This window comes from Heloderma suspectum, chromosome 5 (genome assembly GCF_057233095.1).
Source record: "Heloderma suspectum isolate Gila_16-S chromosome 5, 16-S_ref, whole genome shotgun sequence".
NCBI lineage: Eukaryota > Metazoa > Chordata > Lepidosauria > Squamata > Helodermatidae > Heloderma > Heloderma suspectum.
The window spans coordinates 231,136,945-231,162,999 of NC_139462.1; the positions used below are offsets into that span (position 1 = coordinate 231,136,945).

The 26,055-nt window shown below is 45.3% G+C and overlaps 1 protein-coding gene across 8 annotated transcripts in view; it reads right to left on the bottom strand.

Moving 5' to 3' along the window:
* LOC146345281 (uncharacterized) overlaps nucleotides 1-25,457 on the bottom strand; it is a 228,758-nt gene extending 203,301 nt beyond the window's left edge. For 7 of the 8 annotated variants that reach the window (XM_084859551.1, XM_084859552.1, XM_084859550.1 and 4 more), the window contains exon 1: nucleotides 25,381-25,457. The gene's annotated coding sequence lies outside the window, so the exon portion shown is untranslated. Of the gene's footprint in view, nucleotides 1-24,273; nucleotides 24,370-25,380 lie in introns of those variants that run through there. The other variant, XM_084859547.1, reaches the window with a different exon arrangement.
* Between the last annotated feature and the right edge of the window lie 598 nt (nucleotides 25,458-26,055).

Genomic DNA, 26,055 nt, shown 5'->3' on the forward strand with positions numbered 1-26,055 from the left:
CTGTGATTTGGGAAGTTAAGACTCCTCAGTAAGCATATCTACCTACAAAAATAGATGTTCTGTATTAGACTGAACTGGGCTTTCAGCTATAGAGGAGAAAAACAAGCTAAGCATCAAATTCAAAGTTCACCAGGCAAAAGAGATTCTGAGATGGCTAGAGCTGATGAGGCAGAGGAGTGTACCTCACAGAATCTGGCATAGAGACAATGCCAAATTATGTACATGATAATATGCCATCAAGTTCCACAGAAGAGTGTCTCATGTTCAGACAATAACATAAATAGAACTATTTGATCTAATCAAGATGTACCATCTGCCAAGTGGTATTATAGAAATCAGTACACACCGGGGGGGGGGGGGGGGCGCAGAAAGAGAAAGAAAAGCGCCAGTTGGTAAAACCTGCTTTCATTAAGTCTGCATTTCTCAAAGGAATGGGGGGGTAGGGGGGAGTACCTCTAGCAAAGCATGGAAATAATCTGGCAAGACTAGTACAAAGGAGCCAAGTACAAAAATCAGAAACACATCGAGGCACTCTGAGCGGCTCTCACCACGAATGAGAAGTAAAAGGAATATAGGGAAAAACAGAACCATTTAATCATCCCATTAAAAGAATGTGTAATCTGCAAAAACTGAGAACCAATTGGCTATATAGCTGAAAGACTGAGCTGTGCATCTCACAAACACGTGCATTCTTGAGTATTCATTCACAAGTAGAAACCCTGAACAGTTTTAAGACTAAATTAAATCAATGGTATGCCGTCTACTCTTCCTTCCAGCAACTGCCTCATTCATCAGTCATTACACTCTCACGATTCAAACAGAACGGACAAACAAAACAGTAGAAGTTTAATACAAAATAATCAGATGGGGCAGCACAGATCAACTTACACAGCCATATAAGCTCATAAGAATACAAGAATGAAATAGGAAGCAAACTGTCATGTTCAGTTCCATCTGGAACATCATCCATATGAAACATCGGTATTTTCCACCTAAAAACTTCTTGGTAAGCCATTAATAATGATAATATTGGGGTACTTTATTGTTTAGGAAAATACATCATGATAGAAAAATGTATATGCTTCTGGGAGGGTTGCCTGGGAGGGTTGCCAGGGAGGGTTGCCACTTCGTGATTTAAAAAAAAAAACAAGCTCACACTTGGTCAACTGGTCAAATAATTGCGCAATATATAAAGCATTAATTTAAAAAGTAAACTGTCATGCTAATTACAAAAACTACTGTTTTCTAGAAGACTCCAGCCCCTTCCAGGACCTTTACAGAACACCATTTAGGCCAGATCACATGAAGGTCCCTCCTTTCCACACCAAATGCAATTTGCTCAGTGGTAGTCCAGACTCCTGGGCCCTTATGACCTGTATCATAAACAAAGGGCTGAGCATCTCCGAACATACAAATTCTCCTCCCCCAAAGACAGAAGTAGTAGGTGAAAGAGAGTACCTAAGGCCAGTGTGTTCATGAGCATGTGTAGAATGCCTTTCCTTTGTTAAGGGAATGCTTCCTGACCTTTCTGGAGATTGGAGTATAGCATCCACTGTCTTATCCTTACCTAGTCTGCCTAGGGCTCCAGATGCTGTCCAAGCAGATACACAGGCTGAATTGGCTGATAGTCATCTGACCAAGTGGGAGGGGTTTGGGCTCCTAAATAAGACTCATGTGCAGAGAACAAATGGCTGCTCCCACCATTGTTATCAAATAACCCACTGATGGAATAAAAAGGGCTGGTTACTATCTAGCTCTGACCATCACTAGAAGTGAGCCCTGCAAGACCTGTTCCCTGTTCTTCCATTTGGCTTATTCCCACGTGCCCTGGCAGGGCAGGGCCCTAACTGACTCCAGCCACAAAGGCTGCTCCTGAAGCTGTCTAACAACCATCACAATGGGGTTTTGTTAAGAACATACGAAGAGCCCTGCTGGGTCAGACCAAGGGTCCATCTAGTCCAGCAGTCTGTTCACACAGTGGCCGAACAGCTGCCCATGGAAACCCAAAAAAACGACATGAATGCAATAGCAGCCTCCCACCCATGTTCTGCAGCAACTGGTGTACACTGCATACTGCCTCTGATACTGGAGATAGTATATAGCCATCAAGATTAGTAGCCATCCATCACCTTATCCTCCATGAATTTGTCCAATCTCCTTTTAAAGCCATCCAAACTGGTTGCCATCACTACACCCTGTGGTAGCGAGTTCCATAGTTTAACTATGTGCTGTGTGAAGAAGTCCTTCCTTTTATCTGTTCTGACTTTCCCACCAAACAGCTTCTTGGGATGGCCCCGTTGGGTTTTAGTATTTTGAGCAAGGGAGAAAAATGTCTCCCTATCCACATTCTCCACGCCATGCATGATTTTGTGCTTTTAGAGCTGCTCACAATCCCATTTTGTTTTAACCACGCTAAATAATTTGGTGTCATCTGCAAACCTGGCCACTTCACTGCTCACTCCTAATTCCAGATCATTTATAAATAAATTGAAAAGCATTGGTCCCAATATAGATCCCTGTGGGACCCCACTGTTTACATTCCTCCACTGAGATAATTTATCATTTATTCCTACTCTCTGCTTTCTGTTCTTTAACCAGTTACTGATCTGTAACAGAACCTCTCCTCTTATTCCATGACTGCTAAGTTTGCTCAGGTGAGGGACTTTGTCAAAAGCCACTGGAAGTCCAAGCGAACAATGTCTGCTGGATCACCCCTTGTCTACATGTTTATTGACACACTCAAAGAACTCTAAAAGGTTAGTGAGACAGGACTTACCCTTGCAGAAGTCATGTTGATTCTTTTTCAGCAGGGCTTGTCCTTCTATGTGCTTATTAATGTTTTCTTTAATAATTTTACCTTTAATGTTTCAATAAATTTCCCCAGAACAAAAAGTAAGCTAACCAGCCTGTAATTTCCTAGGTCCCACATGAATCCCTTTTTAAAAACTGGTGTTACACTGTCCATCCTCCAGTCCTCTGGTACAGAGGTTGATCTTAAGAGGTATATTACATATTTTTTGTTAGAAAATCAGCAATTTCGTATTTGAGTTCTTTAAGAACCCTAGGATGGATATCATCTGGGCCCAGTGATTTATTTACCATCAATTTGTCAATAAGGTTGAGAACTTCATATTTTGTCACCACTATTTGCCTCAGTTCCTCAAACTTCCTTCCCAAAAACGTCGGTTCTGGCAAGGTATCTGTCCTACATCTTCTGCAGTGAAAGCAGATGAAAAGAATTTGTTCAGCTTCTACACAAGCTCCTTCTCCTCCTTTAATACTCCTTTAACTCCATTATCATCCAACAGTCCAACTGCCTCCCTAGCTAGTTTCCTCCTTCTGATATATTCATCATTTATAAAATGATATATTCACAGCGCTTCTATGGAAGAGTCTTCCCCTTTTATGTTATCTAGTCTGCTTGATACTATGCTCTCTTTGATGTACAAAGCAACACCTCCTCCAGTATGCCCTTCCTGTAGAGTTTATATCCAGATGACTGTATCCCACTGGTTCCATTCCACCAGGTTTCTGTAATACCCACTGTTCTCCTTTAAAGCCAGGCACTCCCATTCTGGCTCGGAGGCTTCTAGCATTAGCATAGAAACACCTATACATGGTGTCCCTCCCAAGATGTCTCTGGTGTGTACATCTTCTGCCATGGCACTTAGGCCTCTTTGGCTGGCTACCATGTTTCACTACATGCTCATGGTCTATTTCCTCCCCTTCTACATCTGGGCAATCAGAAACACTTCCATCTTCATCCCCTAGGGATGATTCAACCCAAACCGGATGCTTCACAGCTCCCATCAGTTTTCCCACAGGGTTCACTTTAAATGCTCATCTGCCACCTTTGTATGCTTAGTGCCAGCAGCCTGGTTCCATTTTGGTTCAAGTGGAGCCAGTCCCTCTTGTACAGGCCCAGCTTGTCCCAAAATGTTCCCCAGTGCCTAACAAATCTGACCTCCTCCTCCCTACACCACCATCTCATCCATGCATTGAGACTCCTCAACTTCTCCTGTCTCGCTGGCACTGCACGTGGAACAGGTAGCATTTCAGAGAAAGTTTGTGGCTGGGGCTATATTTAGCTTTGATAAGATGTATTATTTTTGCTATTTAGATTAATTTATGGATTTCTTTTTTTGTTAGGCCTTAGTATGATTGTTGAATCATACTGTATAATTATTAATGTGAGATGTTTAGCCTATTTGTATGGCTATTTTAAAAAATTATGCTTTGCGATTGTTAGGTGACTTTCCTGAAAATATTGCTCTATTTTATTATGCAAAGTATTTCTGATGTTGTGATGTCGGCTGTGAGCCGCTTTGAGCATGGTTTTACCTTGGAAAAGCAGCATGCAAATAAATGAATGAGGCTACTGGCTAATGAAATATTTTACAAAATTCGACTGTGGGAAAATCATGAGCAGCCAGTGGTCCAGAAGACTAATCTGAAGCCCTGAACAATTCTGCAAGCCTACACTCTTGCCGTTTACATAACCATTTATCCTGGAGTAAGAGCTCCCTTACCTTGCCAGGGGTTGCTAATCTTTGTCAGGTCACTTGAGCCTCTGATTTACTTCTTGAACATATTCACAAGCCAGAGGAACAAGTATTGCAAAGTTCTGAGCCAGAAAATTAGGGAAAGGGGCTAGGTCTCAGTTCACTTTGTGTCATTCATTTGCAAAAGGCAGACTCATGCTCATTCTGCAGAGTGAACACAAAGAAACAGAACTAGTCCACTCCCTGAAGTTCTCCGTGGTTCAAGGAGAATTTGAGGAAAGGTTAGGCACTGGAAAGTGAGGGGCACTAGCTCCTGGCAAGTGGGTCTGCAGAGCCCTGGATGAAGAAATATCATAAACTTATTCGGTTTCTCAGTTCTTAGTGGAGATTCTGCCATATTGCTGAAGCACTCACTGTATGGTCACTTGCTTGTCCTCTCTGGGGCTTTCATGGGACTTCATATATACACTAACAGAGGAATGAGTAATAAGTGATGTTTGGGAACAAGCGATACTAGGAAGTTCAACTGACAATAGTTTGCTGCTAAAAGCCAGACCTTCCATTTACCTAGTCAGCTGCCTTGTCTCGAGCAACAGCCAATATCAAATGCAGAGAATGATGTAAGAATTCCAGTAATGGACAACTGTGGGAGAGCATGCCCACATACAAGGAGTTCCTGCATAATCCCCTCTGAGATGAAGACTATGGGCATCTAGTATGTCAAACACAACTGCCCAATTCCTGACAGGGGTGGGTTACCCAGGCAGCATCAAATCAATGCTCCGGTATCTATACTGGCATCCTTCAGAGCAAGGTTCATAGTGCCAGTTCATTTATTCATTCTCTGGAATCTCCAGTGAGAAAGATCTCAGACAGCAGGAGCTGGAAAAAGATACCTCTGCCCGAGACCTTGGAGAGGCACTGCCAAACAGTGGGAAAATGGGATGGAGGGACCAATGAATCATCAAACTCAATGCAAGGCAGCTGTATCAGTTTAGACAAGTGCATGTTGGATATTTCTCTAGCAGTTCAGTAAATGCAACGCTTCTCTTCTGCCAGATCCTGGATGTTTCTGGGTAACATTTCAAGTGATATTTGGTGGTTATAGTTAAAAGTTTTACAGCACCTTTCCCCAAACAGGTCCCCTCTAGATGCGTTGGACTACAACTCCCAGAATCCCACCGCCAGCTGGAAGGCCACCATCTGGAGGGCACCAGGCTGGGAAAGAGTGTGTTAGAGAATGTCAACTTAAAATCTACTTAAGGAGAGGGGGGGTTAAATACATTTGTATACACTTGAGTGTTTCACATATATATCTCAGAAAACCTTACAAAGAGTCCCATCAGGTACATCAGTATTTTTAGCGTGTTTTGGTTTGGCTTATCACCAACCCAGTGCGTCACACGAAAGGAGACAAATAAGAATTTGAGGTCTCGTGAAGTCATTTCTGCAGTACTTTTCAGTGTATAAAGAGAAGCTAAACAACTGATATTCCTCAGAACAACCCTGTAAGGTAGGTGACTTAGGAACACAAGCCGTTTGCTCCCCAAGTGCCCCTGGACTTCATGGCTGAGCAGGAAGTTGAATCTGAACCTCCCACACTCAAAGCCAACATTCTTATCCAGCCTACCACAGGTTAAATTGGGCTTCCTTCTCCTATCATATCAGAGGAACTCCCTTTTCCCTTCAGGATTTAGCCGTTCAACAGTGCACAAGCTGTCATTGTAAAGCTTACAAAAGAAGGTTAACCAACAGCATTCCACAGTGCTCACAAAACCTACACATTCTTTCCAAATAGATGCATACTGAAAATCTGTGGGGCAATGACCTGATCATGGGTCAGTTTTAACTGACAAACCAATGCCAAGCTCCCCAGTTGACACAGCACAATTCAACACAGTGATGAGTGAATGGACTTCTTTGTTTTGCTCCAAAGAATCATAAAGCCCCCCTAGGTTTATTGGATCAGGAACAAAACCAAGCTACGGAGACAAGTTTACCATGTGAACTTTCACCTGGAGCTCACACCACAGCCACTGCAGGTTTGTCCTTAAGCAGCAAATTCCTGTGCTTGAAATTAAGTTGGAGGGAGAAGCAAATAAGCTAGCATTTACAACGCTCTTGGTGCAGATATCAAAATTGGCAGATCTAGTCATTCATCAGTGTACACCAATGCCAGCTACTAAGAGGCTCACCCCAGGATGTAACGTGTAATCCCCTGGAGTGACACATGACCCTGCTGTGCCTGATTTCGAAGAGCGACAAACCTGCCCCTTACACAAGAGGATGAGTGAAAATCCAGCCATTTGTCCCCTGGAGCAGGAACTAATCTGTTGCACAAGCTGGCCTTTCTAAAAACGTGAGCCTTTTAAGAAAGCAGCTCATCTCTCAAGATCTCCTTAGCTTTCTTCTGTGTTCAGCTTCGCATTTTACCATAACGCAAGAGCAGCCCCGCTCGAAGGGACTGAAGAGCTCTGCATCTACTTTCCAACAAAGACCACCAACATCAGGAACAGGTAACCTGGCACCGTTTAGATGTTCTGGACTACAACTACCATAAGCCCCAGCCATCATGGCTAATGGTCAGAGTTTATGGGAGTTGTAGTCCAAAGCATCTGGATGGCGCCAGGACACCTACCTCTGGGCTAGATGCTTCTGGGAATGAAGGCACCCTTTCACATTATCTGTCCCTACCATCTGGTGGCTCAATAGGTACATTGCCTCTGAACATGGGAATTCCCTTTCATCCCTGTTGAGCATTTTATTTCCCTGGATACAATGAACTAGGCTTGAAGATCAGGGCGATGTTTTGTTTTTTGTTGGAATTCATCTTGGGAACACACCTCTCAGAGTTTGTTCTCCACCTGCCCTCTGCCCCTACATCTGGAAAAGAGTGACACTGGTGTGAGGAAATACAACTCATTGTACAAAACACTTTGTGAATCAGTCTTGCAAATGACTCCCTCATAAGAGTTACTAGATGACCAATACACACACATCACTGTCTACCAATATGTTCCTGTGACTCTCATTTATAAGCTATAAAGCAAAACAAATTGCAAAAACTTCCCTGTCTGCTGAAGGCAACTGTTCACAATAGGCGGCCATGAATGTGACTCTCTACAAGTCAATTTTAAATTTAAATGGATTATAAGACATTATCTTTGTATCAATTCAATACCAGAAAAGGAAAACTGAAGAAATCACATCTCTAGTATTAAAGCGACATATTTAATTTTATTTCTATATTTTATTCTGAATAAGGTTTTATAAAACTTCTCCACAATATTAAACTAGTTATAGCAAGCAGCATAACACAAGAAAGGGTAGCCATATAAAATGAAAGATAAAAGATTACTCTACATCAGGGTAAATAAAAATCAATTATTTTTTAAATTAAAAATTGGATTTTTAAATTTAAATTGGAATTTGTAAAAATTAAATTCAATTTTGTATTTAAATAGATTTTTATAACACCATAAATAAAATACTAACTTTCTCTCTAAGTTAAAAAAATAACCTAGTTCAATTAAATCTCACCATAATCATGTTAACCTACATTTTATGAAGTTACCTACCAATCAAACATGGGCATTAATTCAGTTTTTCATCTCATAAAAATGGCTCTGTCCAGCCTAACAGCTCTTGTTTCTTGAAAGTTCTTGCCTTACGTTTCTCTGACTAAGTCACATGTGCAATGACACAAGCTAGATAGGATTGTTGTTCTGTGCTTACATGGTGGTACAGTTAGGCCAAACAAGGCAGAGAAGCAAATTAAGAAAGAAAGACAACATAACAGGGTGGATAAGATACTTAAACAAAATACAAAAAACTGGATTTAAAAACAAATAAATTGGATTTTTTCAGCACAGTAACTATCAAACCTTGCTTTGACCTGTCAGTGATGGGCATTTCATTTTTGTTTGGTACTTCGTTTTTTTTTGTGAGTACAAACCTAGGCCAAGACAGACCAAAACAGAAAGGAACACTGGAAAGAAAAAATTAGGACAAAATTGTCCACTGTGCAGTCTTCCCTGTATTCTCATACTCGGGCTGCAATTCTATACTGACCTACCTGGGAGTAAGTCCCAATGAACTTGGTGGAACTTATTGATGAGGAGATAGTACAGGACTGTGCTGTTAACCTCAAACTGCCATTGGTGCTGGTCCTAAGAAAGGACCTATTTGGGAATATATTAAAGACATTCTCTCTATAGGTAAAAGGGAAAGCACGCAAAATATATACAGTGAGACAAAAAGATGCAAACCCTGCTTATAAGAATGAAACAGTGTAAATAATATTCTATTTAGTCATAAATTAACATGGCCTAGTGGTCAAATTTGCACCATTGTTCAGGAAATGCATGAAAAATATCAATGGGAACCTTAATTTGATTCAGTGATTTAAATCTACATTTTTTTCTTCCTGATTTAAATTAATCCACTATGCTCTACATCACCCTTCCCAACTGCTGGACTACAATTCCCAACACCCCCAGACAACATGGTGAGAGTTGCAGTCCAACACATTGCTCCTCCAAGAGCCAGTGTAGTGTAGTGGTGAGAGTGACGGACTGGGAGCCGGGAGATCCGGGTTCTAGTCCCCACTTGGCCATGGAAGCTCACTGGGTGACTTTGGGCCAGTCACAGACTCTCAGCCCAACCTACCTCACAGGGTTGTTGTTGTGAGGATAAAACGGAGAGGAGGAGGAGAATGTAAGCCGCCTTGAGTTCCTTGCGAGAGGGAGAAAGGCGGGGTATAAATGCAATAAATAAATAAATAAACAAACACATCTGGTGAACACTGGGTTGGGAAGACTGCTCTATGTAATAAAAGAATGATTCAAAAAAGACCATTCTGTTTCAAAAAAATTTAAATGAATCTAGTAGTGCAGAGTTTTGGCTGGTTTAAAGTGCAGGGTCAACCTAAATTTAGCTGAAGGAGCTGCTTTCCAGAATGAGGCAGCTCCCATCGGTTCTACAGCACAAACACTGCTTCATCACTCCTAGACAATACAAAAACTGTCTTAGAAGTATGACCTAATCGTATGCAGAAAGCAAGTCCGCTCTTCCGCCCACCAAGATCCCGTTACAGATGAATAATGCATCTTATGGGAACAGCAGTTACACAGAAAGGGGTATTAAGACTAACAATATCACTGAAACTCTTTTCCAAACAAGGTTTCTGGCAAACATCAAAATCAGACAGCCAGTGAGGCTGCAGTCCTGAAGACCTCAGTGTGAAACTGGAAATCTCCAGTCACAAACAATGCCTCAGGCAAGACCCGCCCAGCTCAGCAAGACCCAGTTACAGCATTCCCAATATGAAAGCTGGCCACATGCAAGTGTCAGGTGTGGGCAATGAAACATTCATAGCGCGGACTCCCAGCTGACTACTTAGCCCAATTTGCTCACCCAGCCTTAAGTAGTCTCTGACTTCACATGTCTAGTAAAAAAAAATTGAAGAACCACTGATGGGATCTGAACAGCCTGCCTAAAGCACTGCCTGCAGCTATTGCATCATAAAAACAAACACTATTCACATATAAAAACAGCTATTTTTAATTTTTATTTACATACTAGAAGTCCAGGATTGATAGAAGACCCATGCTAAAGTGCCAGCAGCAAGGTAAGCATGTAAACAACTCCATGGTGTTTTCATGGCTAAGTTGATCCTAATTCTTTTTTTCTGCAGGTACTTTCAAAGAGAAAACCCACATAACTGCCAAAAATACATGCAACTACATTCTTGAACGTGAACATTACACAAGCATTATGAGGCAAGCTGCTCAGCTATTGTCAGTGCAAGAAAAATCCCAGGAGTCAGGTCACCCAGCCATTTAAGAATTTGATGATGCTTAAGAATTTCAAGTATCTCTTCAGCCCTGGACTGGTACCTGAAATATTTTTCTAGCACTATGTATCACACAGTGTTAGAAGCAGCCCTCAGTCTTGCGTACATGCTCTAACCACCACCATGGCCAAATTCCTTTGGCCAGGAGTGCTGGAGTCACCCAGTTTTTTTTACACATCGCTCATGAAGGTCCCCCGTCTCTCATATGAAGCTGCTCCAGTGGAGAACATCAACCAAGGTCATGCTCTGGTGCCCCAAATGTCACAAGCAGTGCCACCACTTTCTGTGGTGATACTCTATGGAATGCCTTCCCCAACTGGCAGCCAGCTCCCACTCTTTAATCTTTTAGGCCTAAGTGAAGTGTGTTCTGTTTTTCAAAGCTTTTGGCAGGATTTAACCAGGAACTGTATTATATTTATTAATTAGCTACTTATTATGCTGTTTTGCTTGTTTCTTGGTTCTCCAATTTTAGTTTTCAATTTATTTTGGTAGTGCTTTAATATTTGCATGCAAGACACCTTGAAGACCAGTTGGACTCAAAAGGGAGGATGTTGGGGTTGTTGTTTTTTACAGTCAATAGCACTTAGCTCATCACCCTAATTACAATCATCCTGAAGGCCACACCCAAGATACTCCCTACTTGCCACCTACTCTGTGTATACTTCAAACCCAGTCAGTAATTAGATGAAAAGAATTCACAAGATTTGAGGCTTGCAGCACCCAACACAAGGCTACACCTAACCTGAACATATTTGTGCCCACATGGTATTTAGTTTTATCCACATGCAAAGTGCAGTCACTTTGGGCTGTCTGCAGCTTTACAGGAACAGATCTCAAGTTTTTCATCAACATTATCTTTAAAGAAGGTACTTATAGTGCTGCCGAGGCTCAAGAATGAATGCCTCCCACAGAATGCAGTATTTGCTATTCATTTTGCTGACCTTTCCTGCCCACAGAGACATTCTATTCCACTAACAAAACTACTGGATTCCTAAAAGCAATTTTGCATGATGGGAACAAGATGACTCTAGGAAGCTCCTAAGCTTAAGCCACACAGGTTGATGTTTTCACATCTTATTCTATTCATCTACATTTACCTATCAAAGACTTTGGGAGAGCAAAGACAAAGACTTCGGAACACCAAAAGCATAGTGTCATGGTTAAGAGAATTGAGCTGTGAGCCAGAAGTCCCAGTTTCAAATGTCATCTCCAGCATGAACACAACTCATTTTGTGGCCTTTGCTAAAGATCACTGGGAATGTATGTAAAGCACACTGACCTCTTAGGAAAAGAGCTAATCATATTAAATTTCACTTATTTCCCATAAAACTTCTGGAATTGTGGGCTTGGTTGGTGTTTCTTTAATAACTGCTAAAAAGAGCCTGATGGTCATGCACTGGGTGCTTTTATGTTCTAATGAGCTCCACCCTTGTGGCAACAGGAAAAATTATTACAGTAAATTGACAATATTTTAAAATGAAGGTGATGGGTTGGATCCAGACTTAGGCGCATGCAACTATCTGTAGGAAGAGGACTTCCCTGCCCTCTCCTCTAAACAATAGCCCCCCTCCAGCCCCCTGAAAATGGTACAGAGGGGATCCCCAAAATTCAGGCAGAGGCACCTTCTGTGGGCAGAGCCCTTCTATCCATGGAAGGCAGATCTTGCATCCAACGCAATACCTCTACAAGATTCTCCTGAACAAAGAACAGTTCAGAATGCTGGCTGAAACTTTAAAACTGCCTCAAATTAGGATGATCTTATTCACTCAAGGTTTTAATAATTTACACAACTTTCCTAAGCAAGTCACAGTACTGTTTAAAAGACAACTGTTTGTTGTAAGTCACTTTTTATTCACTGACTCACAACAGCAGTCAGCTTCCCCCCTGCCCCTGCCCCCCCCCCCACAGATTTAGAGGAGAAGTGACTTTCACGAATTCCAGTACTATTCATATTTAACTGGGGAAAGCAGGATCACTTCTAACAAAGAAAGATCTATTCATTTTGCTTATGTGAATAGCAGAAGCGATATTGCTCCCCTCCTAAAGAAGTACATTAATAACAGATCTATTTTTCTTATACCGCCTCCATTATTACAACTGGGCCATCAGGGAGAAAGATTCTAATCCAGCCTTCTGTTTCAGTTTTCCACATGCAGGTTTTTTTATCTGAGGGTACTTCGACACATAATTCGCCACTTGCATTCTGAACTGGTACAGCTCACAAACAGGTTTATCTTGCCATCTCTTGTTTCTGAAAATTAAAAGTGTTTAGTGAAGTAGTGTTATACCCTGAATGGATGAACTATGCCATAAGTAAAGGAAATATTTTGAAAGATTAATATGCTCCATAATGATCTTTTCCTTTTTTTAAAGGTCTGACTGTTTCAGGACTCTTGATTTTAATTAGGATTCAAGATTGGGGCAAACTGGATTTTTAAATTATGATTTCATTGTTTAATAAAACAATTACTATAGATATTATTTTAGATATTTGTCATACACACATAGACATACAATTTTTAAATAGTTGTTGATTGTTACAGCTTATGACTAAGGCAAAAAACATGAACTGAATTAATGCTGTATTTATATAACTGAAGCCATAGAACCTCAAATTTCAGCCAGCTTGCTGGGGTACCTTACACCAGCCTTGGCTTCTGCACTGACTAGGTCAGCCTTTCCCCAACCTGCTTTGGATGATGGGAGTTCTAGTCCAACAGAACGCAGCAGGAGAGCACTAAAGAGAAGAGGGGCAAAACAGCCAAGGAAATAACTATCCAAAGTTCAATATTCTGCACGATAAAACAGCTAGCATAATACAGTTTACCACTAAAAAAGAGAAAAGCCACAGTGACATAAAAAGGTTGCTCGCACTGGCTACTGGGTTCCTCTTTGGCCTGGGTGAAACCTTTTAGCACATCCTAAGGATATTTTTTGAACTACCATCACCCTTGCCACAACTCAGGACCCACAAACCATGACTTCTCCCATGCGGGGAAAACTGCCTCGATTTCCAAAGCCCCACCTCACACCATCATTTCAGTGAGTGGCACCTTCTGGCATCTGGTGAAGCACTGCTTGTTTTCCATGGCAGGCAGGAACGATCTGAATAGCAAGAACAGATGCGGTCTGCCCTTCTGAGTGAGGGACCTTTAAGGAGCACAAGCTACACAGTCCAGAGCCCGCTCTGTTTAAGTAAACCAAACAGTCTCCAGACATTTTAGACTATATTTCTTTGCATATAATCCTTGTGCCCTTGTATGATCCTTGCATCAGCCGCTCATAAATTGAATCCCGGGTTTACCTCCTAAAGGCCTGGGTTCACACACACACACACACACACACACCCTGCCTCCAAGTTGCAGGTTGGCAAAATAAGAGAGGAAGAGGAAAGACAAACAGAAAGTACTCTGCTTCTCTAGCGCTGAGCACAATGCTCCCAATGCACAACTGCGAAGCAGAATGCCAGCTGCTGGGAAGGGAGCCAAGGCTGGCCCAAAACATTTCGCTGCTCACAGCGGAACAATGAGAGCCCCCCCGCACACACACCCAAAGTCAAGGTACACAGTACTCAAGGCTGACCAAATTATTTTTGGCACCTGAGGCAGAAAATCCTCTCTCTGGAAGGAAAAATACAGTAAGAATAAATTACTATTTTCTGCCCTCCATGACACTAAAATCAGCTGCCTCACTCTATCTAATGATACAGCCAGCTGTGAGGGGGCATCAAACTCAAGGGAAGGAGCCAAGATCACCTTTGCATTTATTTAAAATAGTACCCCACCTCTTTACTGCAAGGATTCCCAAGGTAGCTAACAAACTCATTAAACACAGAATAGCAGCAAATAAAAAAATCAATTTACAATTCAACGTTCAAATGCATAAAAGCAGCATCATTGTACTCAACACTGAGAAGAAACATCATTAGTTTCTTTCTGGAAACTAGCATCAATGTGCTGCGGGGAGTAGCACAGCCTTCCCCAACCTGGTGCTCTCCAGATGTGTTGGACTACAGCTCCCAGCATCCCCCAGTTAACATGGCTGACTGAGGCATGCTGGTAGTTGTAGTCCAATACATCTGGAGGACACCAGGTTGGGGAAGGCTGGGGTAGAATGCTGGACAAGACCCCAAGAGACCCAGGTTCAAATCCCTGTTCACCCACAAAGTGCACCTTAGACCAGTCACTGTCTCTCAGCTTAAACTACCTTACAGGGTTGTTGTGATAAGGGAGGGGGGAAACCATGCATGCTCCCCTGGGCTTCTTCAAGGACGGGTGAGATAAACATTTAAATAAGTAAAAAAAATGACTATGGAAAGGGAATTCCAAAGGCTTCCCCAGCTTTGCACTCTACATTTCTCAGTTGAGGTCTGTGCTCTACAGGTGACAAAAATGAATGCAGGGAAGGGGATGTCTGGGCAGCTTCCTTGCCATTGTTACTTTTCCCCTGAATGCATGATTCTCACTGGAGAGAGATTTGGGAGGGGGAGTAACTCCAGAGTCTTTCTCCAGGGGTTACAACCTCTCCCCCTGCACCCCTATCATGCAAACAAATAGCAAGGTGGTGGTGGTTGTTTTAAAGTACCATAGTGTTTGACTATTTCTCATTTACTTGTTCCCCCTTCCCAGTTTGGGAGACAGTATTCTACTCTGCAGAGCATCGATTCAGAGTTGGAAAGCCACTGCTCTAACCATTTACTACAAGGCAACACCATCCAGTCACCAGCCAATATAGCCCAATATTTCTGATTCAAGTGCCCTGCAGAAAGGTGAAATGCAAAGGCAAACCACACTAGCTGATACTAGCCAGTGAAGCAAACCACACAACTGCCAACATTTCAGTGTTAACAGCACTAGACACACATATACTTATTTTATTCTCGGAGAGCAGTGAACAGGCATGCTGTCAAAGCATCATAATTTATAACACCCCCATGTTACCCCCCATGTTACAGGGGATATTACATCTCAACTGTGGAAATGCAGATCTTTGTGAACCATGGTTAAAAGCAAAATATTGTGCGTTTCTCTCTTTCAAACAGCCATCAGCTGAAACCTCTACGCAAGGATCAGGGAGGAATTAAAGTACAAGCAGCCAACATAAACAGCAAAAGTAACAGGATAGTATTAAAACTGAAGGTTATTTCAGAGACTGACTAATGTTGAAAACCCATAGAAGTCAGTATTCTATGATGACATGCTTATACATTTGGATATCCAAAACCAGACTGGTCAAACCAGAATGTGAAGAAGAGCCAAGCTTGAACCTCTCAAAGTCTGAGTTAAGAGTTCCTAGCCTTCCAGATTTGAAATCCTGCAATGAATTATTCATCCCTGCCTTTTGATTAAGGCCATGAAAGACAAAGCAAAAGTACCAACATACAGTAAGAAGCCGTTAGGTTTGCTTTGATGCAAAAAGGAACTGCTCCACATGATTAAATGTGCCTTGACAGATTTACTCAATGTCTAATTGGTGGTTTCACTTAAATCATAAAATCTGGCATATTCCTATCAGGGTTTAAAAAATTTTACTGGGCACAAAGGATAGCTCTCCATTGGACCTTCTATTATTGCAACATTCTGATGCTGGGAACACAGCTCAAAAGTAGAATGTACGCACTAATTTCACAGCAGCTTTTCTCTCATGAAGATGCATGCTTGGATTTCTATAAAGTTTTGGGTTCAGGCCCGTCTGCTTTCCTATAGGAACAAGGTAACCACCAAAATAACCACAGTATTTGCAACCTCAGCTTTAAGTACAGGCTTGATCACAAAATTAAAGCTGTCAGCATTCTCCCCAATGCCAAAAGCATTATCAAACCCATCTGTTTAAACCAGAGGTTGAAAGAAGACTAGCAACAATGAGAAGTGAGGGACTAATGGCTACAGAGACTTTGATCCAAAATCCAACAAAACCATCAACGGGAAAACTGCATTTGCCTTGCTTGAAGCTCCATCACCTTCTTGCGTGATTTCTTGAATGAAGTAGGACTAGATCCAAAGGCCAGACTTGGTCTGCTTTCAGTACAGAACTGCACTGTTTATTTTTTCTCCTAATAGCATCTCAAAGGCACTGAGCAGATGCCCCTTTAAAAGCCATAGAAAGCTAAAACAATTGTCCTAAAACTCCTATCCACTTGCCATGACCCCCCAAATCTTGCCCCAATAGAATGATCTGGCGCTACTACTTTGAAAAGTGTCCAGATTCAGGCTAGCAAGTCTCCAGTACCAACAAGGAAAGGTTGCGGTCTTCATGCCCAGCTCTGACCTTCCCAGAGGCATTTGGCTCACCACTTTTGGAAACAGGATGCTCACCTTTTCTGATCCAGCAAGACTCTCCTTATAGTCTCAATACAAGGGAATTCCATGGCTATGGGGCAGCAAATGCAAACACCCTCTCTCTAATACCAATAGGAGCTATCCAGACTTGGGACATAGATGGTGGCATTAACCTTAAAAATAACTGGAAGGGTGAGTCCATTACATACATTAGCAGTTTTCCCCAACCTGGTGGCCTTCAGATGTATTGAACTGCAGTGCTCATCATACCCAGCATGCATGGCCATTGGCTGTGGTGGCTGGGGGATGATGGGATTTGTACTCCACCACATTCAGAGGGCACCAGATTGAGGAAGGCTGCATTGGTACCTGGGGTTAATTTTGTTTAAAAAGTCTAATTGAAATGTCTTATTTACAAGTCTAAAAAATCTACTGCTTGGCAACAAGCATTATCTCTGTTGTTCTTTTCCAATTCTAGTACCAATTTTGATTGCAGTTCCAACATATAGCCTGGCTGAAGTCTGTTGCTTTGGTGGCTATGCTTTCTGCTGCATTTGTGAAATTCTTCCTCATATAGTCTGCCTTCCCATTCACCTTCTTTGCCCTAATTACACTCAAGGGCTGCTTCGTACATGATGGATATTGGCACCTGGGGATAAAACAAGTACAAAAAACATGTACGCTATATAAGAAAGATGCACCCATGAATTGGGCCAATTCAACTTCCTGTTTCAGCTCATGCTGAAAATCAAAACCTTTAACTTGGTTCATAGCACTAAACTAAGTTGAGCTGCAGGAGATGCAGTCAGTCCTGACTGACAGAGAACTGGCTGGAATGCAGAAGTAAGGGAGCAATCCTATCAGGATAGGCAGCCACCATGCATGGCGGGAGGAGCATGGAGGGGGATCCTCTCCTCCATGCTCCAGTTGCCCTGCATTCATAGCTGGATAGCTAATTTTGGCTGTCCAGCCATAGGACGTCAGAGTGCGGGGTGGGAAGGCCAGACAACGCATAGGGAGCGTTGTACCGGCATTTCCGCCCTCCCCTCCCCTGGGAACGCCCGCTTTTGCCCCACTCCGCACTGCTCTTACAAGCCCGGAGCCCAGGGACGATCCATGCCACCTATGAGGCAGCAGGGAAGGGGGCAGAGGTGTGGTTCTCCGGGAACTGACCAATCCTATGGCCATCTAGCCACTGTCTAGCAGCCATAGGATTGCGCCCTAAGTGTGTTTAGTTCAAACAGAAAGTGAAATTGTATCCTCAGAAGAACACGCCCCTGCCCAAAAGGAGATCTAATCATCAGCCAAACTTGCAGAAAGCAGCAAGGCTGAAATGGACAAGAGATTACCCATTGTCAGGGTGGTAACTGAGCCCACAGAGCCCCAGAGCAGTTCTGATTCTGAGGAGGAACAGCAATCCGTGGGAGAGGAGCTCGCTCATCTCTCACAAGCACAGCAGCTGGCAGATTCCTCCTGCCAGCATTCCTGGGAGAGATAGTGACCCTGGCAGTGAGAGAGCACTGGAGGGGGGCTTGCTGGATGCTCATCGCAGATGCAGGGAGCGATGACAGATGGAGGGCGCCGAAAGGAGGCGCTCTGCTCATCTGGCACTAAAACAACGGTCACGTCCCGAGGACCCAAGGGAAAGAGGGAGGATCTCCCCATAGCCCATAAGTTCAGAGTCTTCCCGTGGTTCTCCTTCATACGGGGACCAACTGCCTTACCTGGAGCTTAGGCTACTCTGCTATCTCTCCCCAGTGCAGTTCCTTGCTTAGTCGCTAGCGATTAGTATCTGTAAGAGTCATAAAGGAATAAAGCCTTGGAAAGAATCCTCGTCATCTGTGTCCTGAGTTGGCTATTGGAGGGGACTGTAAGAGGCAGCTAGGGCGCTCCTGACACCCATATCACTTTATACTACCCTGAATACTCATTCTGTTTGACAAAGTGCAATTCAGAAGAGCACAGATCTTTTAAACTACTGGTTCTACACATCTTTTTCTATGGTACAACACAGTTGCCAAACTTCTTACTAACTTTAGAGCACAACAACCAAGAATAGCAAGCATTCTGGCTTTATTCTGAAAAAATACCACCATACAGGTAGGCAGCATAAAGCATCCAAACAAAAGGTTTAGGAATAATATCAACATATCTGTTAAGAGAAAATAATCAGATTACCAGCATGGAATAAATAATTCTGCTTTTGGTCCAGTGCCAATGAAAACACAGAAGCAGTGACAGTACTGTCCAACATAAACTTAATTACTATTGTTTGAAACTGAAGGCACCCATCTGCTTGAATCTGAACAGACCATAAAGATCTGTCAAGGGATCTACTGCACATCAGACACTGTGTGGCTAATTAGCCTCAAAAATCAGGATGCTGTTGCCACCCCCTTCTTTACTGGGTTAGGCTGACAGGAGTAATTTCAACAATAGACGTTCCGACTAGACGGGCGGGGGGGGGTAGAGGAGGAGACACACTGGCAATACAATGGCATGAATCAGAAGACTAGCAAGCATCAATAAATCATGAATTAAATTGGATTTGGACCCTGCAAATCAAGGGCATAAATAACATCGGGCAGTAAAATCAAGGACAGGAGCCCGAAAGAGTAACATGCCAAGATATGACAAAAAGAGCAATAAATGGAACAATCACAAGCCATAATAATCAATACAGGCATTTAACACTTGGTATAAAATCTTTCAAGCCACCAGCACAAGGCTTGGCAAATGTTTACTAGTAAGGAGAATATAAAGGGCCCAAACATTCACCAGCAGCAGCAAAATAGCAACAGCAGCATGTTCCTAGTAAGTCTACTAAAGCCTCATGTACACAACTATCATTGACAATAGCTGCCATACAATGGGCATCAACACCTGCCCACGGTTGTTACTTTGCAGAAGCAGATCCAAAGGTCATCTAACCCAGGACAGTCTGACCAGACCAGCAGCAACCACCCAAGGTCTGAAAAAGGATTGGGCCTATTACCCAAGTTCAGCCTACCACAATCTGGTGCCTGCTAGATGTGTTGGACTATAACTCCCATCATTCCTAGCCTACATGGTCAGTGCTGGAGAGCATCAGATTGGGGTAGGCTGCCCAAGACCCTACTTAATTCCTGCTTATATACATCTATGGCAAGTAAGAGTTTATTTCCCACTTTTCATTATTAAATAATCCAAAAGCAGGGTACAATACCAATAACACACAGTAAAATCATACAATCATAGACCAACAAAACAGTAGAATAGCGGAGAACAGAAACACAGATAAATAACAATTTGAAAGATGCAGCAACACAGATTCAGACAAAAGCCTGAGTGAACAAATGGATCTTTAGTTGGTGTTGAAAGCTTAGGACACCAAGCGTATGTGATGGAGAGGGGAGTCTCACAATTGAGGAGCCTAGAACACAGTCTCTTAGGTTGCTGCATACTGAATTCCTGACAAATGCAGCAGTATCGAGAGGTCATCCCCACTAAATCTTAATATCCAGACAGGTACACTGGGAACTTAATTGTCTCCCAGGTGATCCAATGAGGAAGATTTCATAAATGGGAAGGGAACTGGCCTTCTTCTCTCTTTCATTTGTGGCATGTTGATTACCAGAGGTATGTGGGGAAAGGGTTCTAAATTGCATGGAGAGCCCCATGGGTACAGGAGCCTTCCCCACTGCAGACAGTTGCTCTGCATATGTGGGGGGCAACTAGAGCAATGACAAGACGGGGTGAAGCTAGCAAAATCAGCCATACTCCCCCTGCTCATGTATAGAGCTTACACTTTTCAAACGCCCAAAGTGAGACAAGATAAACTATGGTTGTGCTGTAGTAGCAGCTCAATATGAGGTGGGTTCAGGGCATGGGGACACATAGGGTGATGGATCCAATTGGGCAGAATGGAAAGAGGAGAGCTCACCCCACCTTGGTTTGGGCTATGTCAAATTACTTCCAGCAGCAAAGACACAACCACGCAACACAACACAAGGACACCACAGGAGGGCAAATGGAAAGGAGCAACCGGACCTATATAACCTAGCAGAATAACCTGCCAACCTTTGTTACCCCCTTGCCTCTCCTCTTCCCGTGTGAGCAGGAGTCACTTGCAAGAGCCATCTCAACAAGAGACCTACATAACCCTTATACATGATCAGCACTGCAGCTAGACCCTAACAACTCCTCTCTCCTGTTCTCTATCTTACAGATGCCTTTTTGAGACCATACACGTCTCCATCGTTTGGTCCTCTTTCACTTGGTCTATGTAATTGTTACCCAAGTCTTCCTCTTCTTCCTCCAGTTTCTCTTCAATTGTATCTTTTACTAGTGCCCCATTTCTCAGAGTGTATCCTATCATACTCTTATTGTCTCTTCTTCACACTTTGCATCAGTCCTTATCCCTCTCTAACCTCATGCAATATTACTTCATTAGTTTTCCTCTTGATTCAACTCACGTTATCCTCCAGCATGACTTAACAAATGATATTTGAAAAATATTGTTGCAGACCCAAGATCTGAGGCCTCAACCCATTCCAAAACTCACTTGCTCCAGAATTATCTCAACCTTTAACTCCACTCCCCAGGTGAGCATAACCACCACAGCACATGTTACCGAGGACAGTACCGTGTCCTACATCTGTCCCCTATACTAAGTTATTCAAAAAGAAAATAAATAGTATTTGAAGCATTTTAAATGATACAAAACAAACACCAGGCTCCTTGTAGGAGTGGAGACTGCCAGGGCAGGTTTTAAGCCCCAGGCCACCAGGACTTAGCACCAAAACATGTGTGAAGAAAGAATGCTTCGGTTCATACAGAGAGTCCCAGCACTTTCTATTTCAGAAATTAATCAGTGAAAATTATTCATTATTAGCCAACAGGCTCATCTGGTCCTTGGACTGGGGTGGATCTTTTTCTTGTCACTGAGAGAGTGCTCTGCAAAATCTCCGACCACAGGTCCACCTTGCGCTTGCTCTCGCGCACACACATTCAATTTCACCTCCACCTCCTGCACAGTGAACTACTGCAGCTAATCACTCACTTTGCTCTTTGCTTCTTGGGGTCCTCTCCCACCACAGCTAATTGGCTGATTGCTCCTGATGCTTCTGCATTCTCCTCCCCCACCACAACCTTACAGCTGATAAGCCCCAAAGCCTCCTCTGGTGACCCAGATCACAGCAGTTGGCCCACCACTAAAGCAAACAAGGCCAACCTAGACAGACCCTGTTGGAAGCTGCTGCAAAGAGGGTGGGGGGGGCAGAGAGGCACATTTGAGGTGGTTGGGAGCCACCAGTTGACCTCAGGCCTTGTAGAAAACACTGCTCTAAGTCCTTGGGATGGGGCAGACTATGAAACAAATAACCAAGTTTACTCTATAGCACTCACTCATAAATCTGCACTTTTCATACTTCATCTATGAGATATTAAAGGCTTCCATACTCTTATACCAATAAATAGCTTCTTTTTTGCATCTCTGAACCAGAACAAGTTATGAATCTTAATGAAATAAGCAACCTTTCATGTGAGCGAAAAGCTCAAAACATTTTGGTGCTTTTCACCAAGAACAAAATATGGATTTTAAGCAATTCTTTCAAGAGTGGAGACCTCTATGCCATGCTGGGGATGGAGGCAATGACAGAAGGGCCATGAAAGCATTGTAAGCAAGAAGACAGCTGAACTTTTAGAGAATGGACTTTTCAAGAGCCAAGACCATGGATTTTAAGACCACAAGTTGTCTTAAAGACCAGCTACCTCGTTTTGGGGGCATGACCCTCCAAGGTATCGTGGCTCTCGGCCCTTTTGCTGCCTCAGACAGACAAACACAGCTACACTTCTGAAATTTTAATTTTAACAGACTCTCGAACGAAAAGTGAATGTGGCAATGACAAAGAAGCCAGGCAGGCTTGGTATGCACTTGAAGGGGGTGGGTTTGTTCAGCAGAGGCCCTTTCCTACCCTAGATCAGCAGGGCCCTGTGTCTAAACTTACCCGAGGCAGCGTCGCATTCATACCACACTCCTATAATACTTAAAATATGACAACTGTTCCTTCTAAATCGGTGCACCCAGCTTGAAGCTAGGCCCAATCTATATAAATAGCTTGCCATTCAGATCTCTTGTGCCGATGATGACTGAGCAGAGTTACCGTATAGGCTAGCTGTGCCTCCTCTGCTGCTGCAGCTGCATCCACGCAGCTCACCACACCCATCCCCTCAAGCAGCAGTTCTGTGATCACTTATCCTGGCTGCGTTACTGGATTACAGCACAAAATATCCCCTGATGCAATGCTAGAACCATCCCTGTAAAAGCTGGGAAGGAGACCAACCAGTCACAGCTGCAAAAAAGCAATAGCAGATGAGGAACCACATAACCAGGAAGGAAAAAGAGGCAGAAGTCTCCATTCAGAAGCCACAGTGCATACAATGCTAAACACTAGATTTAACTCAAAATACATGTCTTTGCAGACTTGATACATTTGGGAAGGCAAAGAAGAAAGTCCAGGGACTTTTATAGCACACTATACAGTGCTTCAATGAGAAATCTTACGTCTCTTCCCCAGCAGTTCCCACTTCCTCTGGGATGACACAGCTCAGTAGCTTCTCAAGACAGATGCTGTCCTAATTTAGGCAAGATGTTCCTCCATCCGCCCCTTTTTGCAAGTTTCCTGTCACTTCTATTAAGACCTATTATTATTGCAACTCATCCCAGCCTTCCACCACTAGAAGGCTGGTAATTAGCAAACAAATCAACAAACACTCAACCAACATTCCTGTTTTTGGTAGTTTTGAGAAATGCCTCCACCTTACAGAATCACACCCGAAAGGTAATAATAGACACATAATAACAAGAAAATAGACATTCTGGGATATTAGGAGAGGGGGAAAAGGAAGGACTGTGGGATAGCCCAGGATGCAATTCTGAACACATGCCAAAGAAATGAATTGGGCATGCTCTGGATGAGGAAGAGGCAAAACTTTGGAAGAGTAAAACATAAAGTTTCTAAATATCAAAGAGCTTTGGCTGTTGGGCAGTATAGAAATGTAATAAATGAACTGAAATCACAGAATATTAAACATTTTTAATGAATCAGCATTACACACAAGATAAGGGAGAGACAACAGAAAAGCCTGACTAGGTTATCATGGTTCACAAAAGTCACTAAGAGTGCAATCCTATGCATGTTTAGACAGAGAAAAGGCCTACAATTCCCCTCATTCCCCAGTCAGCTTTGCCAGCTGGGGAACGCTGGGAGGTGTAGGCCTTTTCTCTGTCTAAGCATGCAAAGGATTGGAACCTAAAGCATTTTCAGTTTGTGAGAAAGCCATAAACGGGTTCTCCCCCCCTTTCCCCGAATTGTTTGATTTTGCCAGATGAGGTGAAAAATGACTTAAATGCATGATGTGCAAGCACACACACCCCAAGCAAGAGCCCCCGCCTGAGAACATTCCCTCTCAGAGATCCCTCACTCTCATGCGCGCGCGCGCGCGCACACACACGCACACACACGCACACACACACACACACACACACAGAGGCCTGGGAACTTTCCAACTAGCACTGCAGACAGTCCACACCCACTCAGCGCTCACAAACCGCCTGCCGGGCAATTCCATCCCCCAAAGCCCCTGCTCCTCTACTCACGCTGCCGCACTCCTCCTCCTGACACCCGCTGCCCTTCCTCCCAGCCCCACACATCCGCATGCAGCAAAAAGTCCCGTTCCCTGCTCCCCACCACCCACCAGGAGCCCCAGCTCCCGCTCCCTCCGCTTCTGCCAGCCCCTCGCCACGTGCCGGCGCGCCCCGCCCCACGGCCCCTCCCCCACCCGTCACCTCTGCAGAAAGCCTCAGGCTCGGCGCCGCCGCGCAGCCACCTCCAGCCGCGCCCCCGACGCGCCCCCGCCCACACCTTCAGCCCCCCTCGCCTGCTCCCTGTCAGCAGCAGCCCTCACGCCCGGGCCCGGGCCGGCCTGCAAAAGAGGATGCCCCGCCTCACCCTCGGGAGGCGGCCGAGCTGCCCCAGAACCTCGCTCCCTGCAAAAGGGGTCCCTGCCCTGTCCCCGACACCGCTCCCCCGGGCTGCCTCCCGCAAAGGGACCCCCAACTAGCCCCTCCCTGCCCCCAACGGAATCCTTCCTGTCCATCTAAAGGGGGCCCCAAGCTAGGCCCGCCCTGCACTCCCAGCTAACCCCTCCCTGCTCCCCCAAGGGGTCCCCCAGCTAACCCCTCCCTGCTCCCCCAAGGGGTCCCCCAGCTAACCCCTCCCTGCTCCCCCAAGGGGTCCCCCAGCTAACCCCTCCCTGCTCCCCCAAGGGGTCCCCCAGCTAACCCCTCCCTGCTCCCCCAAGGGGTCCCCCAGCTAACCCCTCCCTGCTCCCCCAAGGGGTCCCCCAGCTAACCCCTCCCTGCTCCCCCAACTAACCCCCTACACCTTCAAGAGGTCTTCCAACTAACCCCTCGCTGCACCCCAACCAACCCCTCCCTACGCCCCCAAGGGGGCCCCCAACTAATCCCTTCCCGATTCCCCGCGCGCACACACCCCAGAGGACCCCCAGCTAACCCCTTCCTGCCCCCCATTCGCGCTCCCTCCCCAAAAGCCAGGGCGCTTCGTGGCCTCCCTCGCTCACCCCCAGCCCTTTCCACTCCTGCCCCGCCCCACACTCTCACTCTTGCCCCCGCCCCCGCTTCCTCCTCCACTCCAAGAGCGGCCCCCCCGCTTTTTCTTGACTCCCCCCGCCTCGCCTCCCTTACCGAGCAAGCGGCGGGTCTGCGGCGGGTGGGGGAGCCGCCGCCCGGCGAGTGTCGCGCCTGGCTGCCTCGCCTTCCTCGCCCGGCCGGGAGGCGGAGCGCAGGGAGAGGGCGGAGCCCCCGCGGCGCCGCTGCGGGGACGGAGAGCGGCCGCCTCAGGCCTCGCCCACGTCGCAGGCCTGCTGGCTGAGGGAGCTTCGAATCCGGCCAATCGCCGCCGGAGCCCTCTGCCTCTCGGCCAATGGCGGCGAGCGCGGGCGGGCAGAGGCGGAGAGGGGGCCGCGCGGCGGCGAAAGGGAAGGCGAGGTTGGGCGACGCGTGGGCGGGGCGGGGCGGGGCGGGGCGGGGGGAGGGCGGGGCCTCCGCGGGCAGGACGGGGCGGCGGCGCCGGGGGCGGCCCGGCCCGGCCCGGCCCGGCCATCTCGCAGTCGTGAGCGGGGGCCTCCCCCAGCGGCGGCCTAGAAGTACCTGACCCGAACGGAGGCAGCCCGCCGCGCCCCCGGCCGGGGAAAAGCCGCTTTCCCGCAGGCCGCCAGAGCCGGAGGCCGCCGCCCGCAGGACAGAGGCCCGCGGGAAGGGAAGCGCGCCGCGGCCGCGGGGCCGGCTCCCGCGGGAGCGTGTGGGGCTGCAGCAGCCGCGGGGGCGCCGCGGAGCCGCGCACGTCCCCTCCGGCACGAG